Raw genomic sequence first — 8,685 nt, forward strand, 5'->3', positions numbered from 1 at the left:
AGCCGAGCTTTGCTAAGCCGGGCCGGACCGAGCCGAGCCCGGCCGCCGCGCCCCGATGAATGGGATCGCCTTCTGCCTGGTCGGGATCCCGCCGCCCGCCCCCGCGGTGAGCGGCACTGGGTGGACTGGGGAGGCTGTGGGCGCAGGGACTGGGGGAACTGGGAGATACTGGGGGTGCCGGGAGCAGGGACCGGGGGTGCTGCCAGCGTGGGGCCGTGTGTGGCGCTGAGGTCTGGCAGCGGGGCTGGGTGCTGGGCGATGCCCGGGCTCCTTGGGGCCCACGGGCACCGTGGGGACGGGACCGGGGCCGAGCTGGCGTCCTGGGGTCGGGGGCAGCAGGGCCGGAGGGGACTGGCCACCCATGCAAAGCTGCGTGCCACAGGCAATGCTGGCTGCCGTGGCTCGTCCCAGGTGCCCGGGGCAGGGCGACAGCGTGGCAGGGCGGTGGGGCTGAGGCGCCTGGATCCGTCCGTGGGGCTGGAGGTGAGACCCTGGGGCTGGGCTTCCCCTTCTCCAGGACAGGACCTGCAAACGCCCACGCGTGTTTCCTCCGAAACTCCCGGCTGGGCTGTCTCCTTGTGGGTCCGGCTGCTCCGTCCCTGCCAGCTCCGTCCCTGCCAGCTCCCGGCATGGGGCAGGCAGCAAACTCTCCCCAGTGTGTCCACAGCCCCTCGAGGTCATGTCCTGCCCTACGTCTGGCTCCCCCAGCTCCGAGCAGCCCCGTCCTCGAAGCAGCGTGGGTATTTGCAGCACCGCTGACCCACGCTGTGGATGCTCCTCCTGTGGCGTGGGTACTGGCATCGCCCGGCAGTGCCGGACCGGAGGGCGCTGGGGTGATTCCTGTCTCCCCTGGGAGCAGCGTGGTGCCACGGAAGGCCAGCCCGGCCGCCAGCTAAAACCCTATTTCCTGCCCTTTTCGTGCCAAATCCCGCCGAAGGCGTTGGGTGGGGATGGGGACGGCGCTGGGGGACCTGGGGCTGGGGTCTGGTGGCGGGGGGCACGCCGGGGTAGTGCCCGGGCGGGGATGCGGGCCGCGGTGTCGGCCTGGCACAACGCCTGCTAATTTGAGCAGAGGTTGCACGTCCTCGCCCCAGAGCTGAATTTGGCCTCTGTTCCTCAGTTCCTGGTTATTTGAACTCGGCTTCCCCGGCCCAGCGATGGGGCTAATAACCAGCCTCAAAGGATTAATTGGGGTGTGCGAAATGGTTCAGATATGAGGAGTGCTGCTCGTTGCAGCGGCTGAGCATTAATCATGGTTTCTCTTCAGATTCCTCCCTGCTTACTCCGTACCGCTGAGTGCTGGCGTTCAGATTTTCAGGGGGGGTTCAAGTCTCAAAATCTGCTCTTCTGCTGTGTTTTTGGAGTGAAATGCGCCCTCCCGGGGGGCAGCACCTGGAGCGTGGGGGCTTCATTCGGTGCCTGCCTCTGCCCCCCGCTCGCTGGGTGACTTGGGGCACTGGGTGACTTGGGGGGAGTGATTTAACCACCGCTGCCTCCCCCTGCGCGTCCCGGGAGGATGGTGGTGAGGAAGGCGCTTTGCAATCCTCCGGCGAGGGTTTTGTGCTGCGTAAGCAGAAATCCTGCCCGATGGCCGCCCCCGGGGCTGCGTGGCAGAGGCTGCGCCCCGCCGTCCCCAAGCCTTCGGCTGGCGGCCGCTGCCCTTGTCCCCGCGTGGCTGCTGCCTCCGTTCCGATTTACCAGCACTGCTCGGCAAATTGAGTTTCTTAATGCCTTTTTTTTTTTTTTTTTCCCCCGCTTTCTTTCTGAACCCTGAACTTGAAAGACAGGAAAAGCCTGTGCTCGGGGCTGCTGCCGCAATCCTGCCTTGCAAGCGTGAAACCTGGCACCGGCGCCAGGTTGGGGCACGCGGTGCGATGCCACGCCGGGGTCCGGCTGGCCGCTTTGGGACTTTCAGAACCACGGATCCCCAGCCGCGCGGAGGGCTCCGACCTCGCCGCCGCTGTGGTTTTAACCTTGACGTGTATCACGCGCTGTGCCCGGCTGGGAGCTCTGGCACCCGTCTCTCGCGCCGCGGCGGGGCTGCTGGGTGATGTGTAGTGTCCTAACCCCCCCCGGGGCTGGCAGCGCTGCCCGGGTGCCGTCACCGGCAGCGTCAAATGCCAAGGAACCACTGCCGAGCGTTATTTAGGGCTCGGGGACCGTGGTCTTCAGGGGCTTGACTTTGAAAATCCGGCAGGGGAGATGTGGTGACAGCTCTTGGTTTGGGGTCAGAGCGTGGGGGCTGGCTCGCGTGCCCCCCGTGGGGTGTGGGTGCTGCTGGGGTGCGGGTGGGTGCTGCGTTCCCAGCTCCCAGGAGCGCTCGGAGACGGCGGCCGGGGCCTCTCCCCGGTTCGTGCGGAGCCTCTCGCTGGGAGAAAACACGGGGGGACGTGGGGGTCATGCTGGGAAGCCACCGAGCCCCGGGGATGGTCTTTTATTCTCATTAAAGGGGGAAAAAAAAAAAAAAAAAAAGATTAGGTTTCAAGTCGGTGCCGTCCCATTAATAAACCAAGTTTGTCTTCAGCAGGCAGCAAGACCTGATTTAAAAAGGAATGGAGATAGATGACCTATTTTAAGCTCTCAAGTTGGAAAATATCGACCTGGCTGCCTCTAGGCCGCGAGCGGCGGGGCCGGCTGTGCGAGCTGTGCCGTGCCGCGCCGCCTGCTCCCAAAACCCGTCCGGCTCTCCAGGAGCCGGCCCGGCTTGGGATGCCCCAGGTTGCAAACCATGGTGGCTGCTTTAAACCTGCCGCCAACCTCCTGGCCACGTCCCAAACGTCTCCGGCGCTGGCTCAGAGCACCCGAAGCGGCTGACTCCTTTTCCGCAGCTGCTTATCCCCAGGATTTCATTAAATCTTCCCTAATTGCCTTCTCAGGCCGCGCCGCAGCGCGAACACCTCTGCGACGCGGCCGCGTGTCGTAAGACCCATGGCGTCGCGGTCCGGCGGGTCGGTGCCGCCGCCTCGGTGGGAATCGGCCACGTGCCCGGCGGGTTTGGTCTCTGCCGTGCAAAGCCCTGGGGTCCCCAGCACCTGGAGCAAGTTGATTTCCCGGGGTGGGAGGATGCTGGGGTGGGTGGGAGGAGGGGTCCGTCCCGCTCCCCAGCCGCCCCGGAGGGATGGCTCAACGTGGCTCCAGCCGCTGAGCCTGGGAAAGTGGGAGCTGGAGGGCAAAGCTGGAGCGGGGCTCCCCTCAGGGAGAGGGGGTGGAAACCCGGGTTGAAAGTCATCGCAAAGTGGCTGAAATGAAATGCGGGTGACCGTGGGGACCGATCCTGCTCTTGCCCTGGGATCCAGTGGGGTCCCCTGGCCTGCACCTGCAAGCGCTTTGCTTGCTTGAGACCCCGTTGCAGCAGGAGGAGCCGGGGCTGCGGCAGCCGTGCCCGGCCTGGGGTAGGGAGTAGGTTCCCGCCACGATCCCCGAGCCCAGCCCTGGCGCAGCGCCGGGGGGCCGGGTCCCCCCGCGACGGGCGGCCAGGCAGGTCCCGGGGCTCTGGGACCCCCCCTGCTCTGCCGCCCGTGGGGCTGGACCGGCTCTGCCTTAAAATATCCACCATCGGTGGCACTCCCAGGGCAGCACCCACAGACCGTGCACCTCGGGGTGCAGGCGTGGGGGTGCCCGCAGCGGCCGTGCCCCCCCGCCAGCCACCCCGACGGCAACAGTGGGTTCCTTGATGGGGCCGAGCGCGTGGGGCAGCCCTGGGGCGGGTGGGACGGAGCCCGCTGGCTCCAGGGGACAATCGTGCTATTGTGGCACATAGTGGGCTCTTTTTCTGCCGTGCGAGGCGGGGGGCCGGGCTGCGGTGCCGGCGCTTTCGGGGTGAAGCGTGGTCCCCGCTGGGGCTGGCGGTGACTGGTGTGGTGCCAGCGGTGGGACGCCGATGTCCCTGGGTTGGGGGGGGCAGCGGCAGGGCAGGGAGGTGACGGAGGGGAGATGGGCTGGCCCTTTCGCTTATGGATGCGCATGGGCTGTGGAAAAATGTTGGAAAAAGCCATCGGGTGTTGGTCCTGGGGCTGCAGCGGGGCAGGAGGTGCTGCGGGAGCACGGCTGTCCCCAAAGCTGTGTCCCCAAAGCTGCCTCCTGTCCTCACCGCAGCTGGAGGGAGGCTCAGGACCCTGCTCAGCTTTATATTTTTACCATCCAGCGAGGGATGCAGGATTTGGCGCTTCTGTGCGTCCCCCCATCCAAGCATCGCCCACCCCTGTGCTGCCTCCCAGCCCTCAGGCTGGCCTTCATCCACGGGCAGCACCCCATGGAGGCGTGAGGGGGTCCCCCGTGTGTGCGAGGGGTGCACGGGCACGGCCCTCGCCCCGGGCCCCCGGCCTTGAGCGAGGCAGGGGCTGGAAGGAGCAGGCAGCCTTTCCCCTGACCTCCCCGGATAGGATTTTCCGCCGCGGAGAAGCGGGAGTGGAGCGCAAGGTGCCTCTCGGAGCCGCCGGAGGAAATGGCTCATTGTTAGCCCTGCTGAAAAAAAAAGAGACCCAAAAAATTGCAATAATGAGGCCAGCTTCTATTTGAGGGTTTCCATGGGAAAAACAGGAAACGGAATCCTGTTACTTTTCTAGGGCTTGCTGCCGATAACGGCGTTTTTAGGACAGGGCAGAGAATGAGGAGGAGGAGCTGGGGATGAAGGCAGCCCCGGCAGCGAGCCCTCGTCCCCTCTGCTCAGAGGCTCGGTCTCGTTTCCTCGTGGGCTGGGAGATAAAACCCCTCCTCGGCATCGCACCGGGTCGGTGTTTCCCAGCCTCTCCGGTGAGCCGACGCGGGGGCCATCAGGCACATCCCCGCTGAGCTCGGACCTGGCGTGGCGGCGGTGTGTGTCCCCAGCCCTTGTCCCCTCCTCGGAGCCACCTTCCCCGCCGGTACCGTGTGTTAAGGATGAGCCGTGTGGGCTGGGGACCCGCGGCACCGGGGACAGAGGGGGCTGGCACAGGGGATGCCCTGGGGGAAGAGGCCACGGGGCTTCGCCGCAGGAGGGTGACACCATCAGCGCCACAGGGAGCCGCTGAGTTAATGGGGGACGCAGCATCCCCAAACCTGCCTCCGGCCGCCCCGGCTGGCAGAGCTGCCGCGGGATGAGGCCCTGGGAAGCCACGAGCATCCCCCAGCCCTGCAGGTCTGTCCCCTGCGGGTGCCTCTGCCCCGGGGCCGGAGGTGCTGCGGTGGGCTCCCGCAGGCAGAGCGTGGTGCTGGGCATTCGGGAGGGCTGAGCTGGAGCTGCATCGTGACGCAGGGCCGCGAGCGGAGGTGGCACGTGAGCCGGCAGCGTGGGCAGGCTCCATGTGTATGCGCTCGCAGCGCTGTGGTGGCATCAGCCTGCATTATGGCTACTGGTACGGCTGTGAACGGGGATGATTCTACTCCGGGAGCTTGATCAGGGATGCCAGCAGTGGTGGGGACCAGCATGGGCAGTGCCATGTGGCTGGAGAGCTGCGGTGGGCACCGGGGCTGGCAGCCTGGCGAGGAGAGGTCAGGAAAAAAGGGGACAAGGCTCTCTGGCTGCATTCCCAAATTTCTCTCGATGTAGCATCAGGGACCCCTCAGCCGGGCGAGCCAGGGCCCTCCGGAGCTGCCGCTTTGAGACACAGCAGGAGCAAGAGCCCCGTGGAGCTGGGGCTGGTGTCCCCGGTGCAGAGGCTGCCAGGAGGGAGCTCAGTTTGTCACGGTGCAGTCAGGAGGGGACGGAGCCAAGTGGGGACCCGGCACGGGCTGACGACGGGGCTGTGAAGGAGACGCTGTCAAGATAAAAGTTTGCGTTGGGAAGGAACAAGGCGATTTCCTTCCCCGCGTTAACACCCAAACCGGAGCGGGAGGAACGTCAGAGAGCCAGTTTGCGGCTCCTCCGGCCTCCTCGCCGCTCCGCTTCTCTTTGGCACTTGGCTTGGTGTCACCCGGGCAGCGTCACCCCCCTCCCGGCTGCTTCGGGCGGTGGGGATGTGGGTGGGGGTCCCCAGCCAGGCAGGTGGCTCTGGCGTGGGGTGGGATTTGGCAGCGGGTCAAGCCGTGCCCTTGGCAGCGCCCATCCAGCCGCTCGGTGCTGCCAGCCCAGCGTCTCCCGTGGGACCCCTGTCCTGTGCTGTCCCCGGGACTGGCTGTGAGGACGGGGAGCCCCACGCTCGAGCTGTGGGTCCTGGCGGCCATCTCCAGTTCCCCTGTGAGGTCTGCGGGGTTTGCCTGGGCGCAGCGGTGCTGTGAGCGGCTCGGTGGGTGCTTGGGTGCTGCTGACAGCTGGGCAGTTGTGAGGCCAGTGGGAAAAGAGGAAAAGCTGGGCATCTTAGTGGATGCTCAGAGCAAACCCTGCTGGGATCCCCCCTCCTGACAGCTGAAAGTCGTCCCCAGGATTCCCACCCTGCCTACAGGCCGTGCATCCATCCCGATAAGTCCCTGCCCAGGCTGGGACGTGGCATGGGGGCTGCCGGCAGCCCGGGGGGTTACTGGGAAGCGCCTGAGGGGTTTCTCTCCATCACCGAGGTGTTGCTGCCTCCGGTTCCCAGTGCTGCTGCTCCTGCGTGGGATGTGCATCCGCTCCCCAGCGGCTCCCAGCCCACCTCCCTCCCGCTCCCTGGGGGATGCAGCCGCGCTGTGCCGGGGCATCCCGGGGGATGGAGGGGCACACGCCGGCTGTGTGCAAGCAAGCAAGCAAGCACACCCCCAAATCCCTGCTGAGCTGCAAAGCTCCTCAGCCCTGGTTTGGGTTAAGGAGAATTAAAATGCTTTCTCCTGCGGGGCGGTAATCCTGGAGCCTGGGGCACGGCCAGGCGGGCTGCCCGGCCGCTCCTGGTGCGGTCACCTGCGTGCTGCCTCCTGCCACCGCGTCCCCTGGGCCAGGTCCTGCTGCCAGAGCATCCCCGCTTTGCCTGGGGTGCATGGGTGGGTGCAGGCAGCCCCCGCCTGCAGGAAAGTGTCAGTCTCGGTTCCCTTCAGGGGTGCTGCCTCCCCAAATGCTGCCTGAGCTGGCCCGGACCAAGAGGCGCGGGTGGGACCCCCGTCCCCCCTTCCCCGCCGGGACCCACCGCAGGTGGGAGCAGGCAGCGGCTTTGCCATATAAGGGCTGGAAATCGGTTATTGTCTCAACATGGCTTTCTCCTCCCCGAAAATCCTATTAAAACCTCATTTTTCTGACCCTAATCTCAGCTCGCCGTTCGGGAGGGATTAGTGTCTGCCCCCCCGGCCCTGTGCGCTGCCGGCTCTGTGCCGGAGAAACCTCCTTCCCCTGCGGAAAGTGGTGCCGGAGGAGGGAGGTTGGGGCCGAGCCCAGCACGCCGTGGTGGCGGCAGGACCGGCAGCTGCCTGTCCCTCTGTCCTCTGTTCCTGCCCGAAGCGTGACGTTATCCTCGCTGCGTGCCAGGGGTTGCAATGGCCCCGCTGGCAGGGACCCACGGCTGCAGCTGGCGGGGCCAGGACATGGCGGGGGGTGTCACCCCCCCAGCCAGGACCACCGGGTCCATCCCGGGGGTGTCACCAGGGTCCGAGCAGGGTGGGAGAGCGCTGGGAGCCATGGGGCAGGGGGGTGGCATCGGTGCAAAATATGGGGAGCCCCCCGGTAAAGGCAGCGGTGCCTGGGGTGCTCCCTGCCGCCGGGGCAGGGGAGGGCAGAGGCAGGCAGGGGGCTGGGGCAGCGCTGCCTTTGCACGGCTCCTCCGTGCCTCAGTTTCCCAGCAGGTTTGGCTGGGGGTGCGGGCAGGGAGGCGATGCCGGCAGAGGGCCCTGCAGCCCGCCGGCAGCGTGGGCGCGTGCACGCGTGGATGCGTGTCCCCACGCCTGCGCGCCTGCCCCGGCGTGCTGGCAGCGGCGGCGGTGCATGCCGGGAGCACGCTGCCTTCCCCCTTGCTCCTGTTTGGCTGCGTATTTAGGACACTCCTGTGCAAAACACAAGTATTTTGGAAGGCGTCCAGGCGCGCTCACATTCCTCGGGGTGGAATCTGCCCCCGCGAACGCCGCCTGACCTTTCCCGCTTTGGGCTGCGGGAACAATCCTGGGGCCCGTCCTCCCCTCGACACCCCCCAGGGGCCAGGGACCCCTTCTCCAGCCGGCCCCCGCACCCCCAGGCTGCTGGGGCAGCTCCTGCCTGTTTGCTCAGCGCTGCCAGGAAAGGCGTGAGCGGAGGTGGCAGGATCAGACCTGCCGTCCTCGGGGCAGCCGGCCCTGCTCCGGCTGCCCCGGGACCCCCGGCCGGAGCCAGCCCGCCGTGGCAGGCTGCTCTTTCCCCCCTTTCAGCTGGAAAGCGAAGCCCCCCCGGTGCTGCTCGCACCGACAGTTGTCAGCCCTGTCTCGCTGCCCCGGCCGGGCAGCTCTGCCTGCTGGGACACGCCGGCAGCTCTGCAGGCTGCCTGTCCCCGGGGCGGAGGTGTGGGGCACCCCCGGGGCGGCTCCCATGGGAGACCCCTGGTACACGCACCAGGTGACGGCGGGGTGGCCCAGGGGGTGGCCAGGGGATAAAGGCAGGGATTTGGCTCCCATGGTTCCCTGTCCCAGTTTCTTCCTGGGCTGCCAGTGCGAGGCACCGGGACGGTGTTACGGGGTGTGCTGGGGGGTGTGCAGCCAGGTCCCTGGGGACACGACTGCCACCGAGCCAGTCGAGCCAGCCCCCTGGCAGGGCTCGGGGCAGGCACTGGGGCTGTTTTGGGGCAGAGCCACGGCACCTCGGCCAGGGTAGACGCTGGGGACGTGCCGAACGCCGAAGCA

This window comes from Platalea leucorodia (assembly GCF_965183815.1).
Source record: "Platalea leucorodia genome assembly, chromosome: 22".
Classification (NCBI taxonomy): Eukaryota; Metazoa; Chordata; class Aves; order Pelecaniformes; family Threskiornithidae; genus Platalea; species Platalea leucorodia.